The sequence below is a fragment of the Cyprinodon variegatus genome, unplaced genomic scaffold, assembly GCF_000732505.1.
Source record: "Cyprinodon variegatus isolate N-32 unplaced genomic scaffold, C_variegatus-1.0 Scaffold43, whole genome shotgun sequence".
Classification (NCBI taxonomy): Eukaryota; Metazoa; Chordata; class Actinopteri; order Cyprinodontiformes; family Cyprinodontidae; genus Cyprinodon; species Cyprinodon variegatus.
The window spans coordinates 292,322-293,748 of record NW_015150496.1 but is presented as its reverse complement, the minus strand read 5'-3'; positions in this window follow the sequence as shown (position 1 = coordinate 293,748).

Here is a 1,427-nt window from a genome sequence, read left to right as displayed (position 1 = left end):
TGCCTTGAGATGACATGTGTTGTGAATTTGGCGCTATATAAATAAACTGAATTGAATTGAATTGAACTTTTCGTACGATTTCATACGAACTGATAATGAGAATATGTTGAACTGCTTTGAGGAATTTCATCAAAAAGAGGAGGCAATCATGATATCTCTCTCTTTACAAATATGACCATAGACTCTGACTTAAAAGAAATCTACAATTATTACGTCAGTCGTGCAGCACAGCTACTTTCTGCAGAAAGCTAGAAAAGCAGATATCTGTTGTAACTGAAATTATTAATTAGCTTAACAAAGTGTTTGGACTGTAGGTGGAAATTCAGTGTTTCTTAAACCACAGAATAAGCTTTCTGTTCCCTAATGGCCTCAACAGCCATCAATCAATCACAGAACATCTATGATGTGTTGGAGCAAAAGGTTCTTGTCATCAATGTTCAATGAATAATCCTTCACAATCAGAGAGGTGCTACCATGTTGCTGACACCTTGATGTATCTATAACATGACAGATCAGGGTCGTTCTGAAGGGAAAATAGGTTTAAATGAATAGGTATACCTAATAAAAATGACCTGGGAGTGTATTTTAGGGATAATTCTAACACATTCCACAGGCTGGGCTAAATTCCTTCTATCTGACTTGATAATCTGGGAATTAGGCATCTTCTTTAAATAATCCAGTCGTGTTGCAACAGCAGAGGATGTCCTCTGCTTCAGGAATGTGACAAAACTGCCATTCCCCTGTGAGCGCTAATTATGGGTTTTCTGCTGCTCAATGAAATTCTTTCACTTATAGTTCCTGTTTTACTCCCTGGGTGTTATGTTTCATATGAGGTGTTCCCTGCACTGACGCAATTAATGCTCACAGTTTTTCCATGGCGACATACAGTAGTTGGATGTCAGGACGATTATCACATTTCAGCGTTTCGACAACCCCATCAAAAAAGGAATTTTCCAGACTCTAGATTGTATTTTTACTTTATTTTCGCCATTTTGAATACAGTTATTTTCCTGTCCTGATGCTCCTTAAGCAGTGAGACCGTTGAATGGATACTGGCCATGCCCTTGCAGGCAGAGGCACACATGCTATCAAACGTGGCACTTCACTGTCATTTGTTACGTAACTGAGGACTCTTTGACTTTGTCTCCAGTTTTAAAGCTCTCCCCTGCTGGCTGTGTGATTTAAATTGCCTGCAGTAGATTGAAGGACAATTAAAGAGCTTCAAGGTCGCTATAAACGCTCTTATCAGATTCAAAACTAGGTCAATGATTGAACTGCAATACAACCTTTCAATCTAGACTAAGCTCTTGGCTCTCTGTGAAAACTTGAGGGATGGGAGTAAATTTCCAAAGCGCTACATGCTCCTGAACTATTATTAAACTCTGTGTCACACTGTTGCCCTCCGTTTGGGGTCATAGAGTAACTTG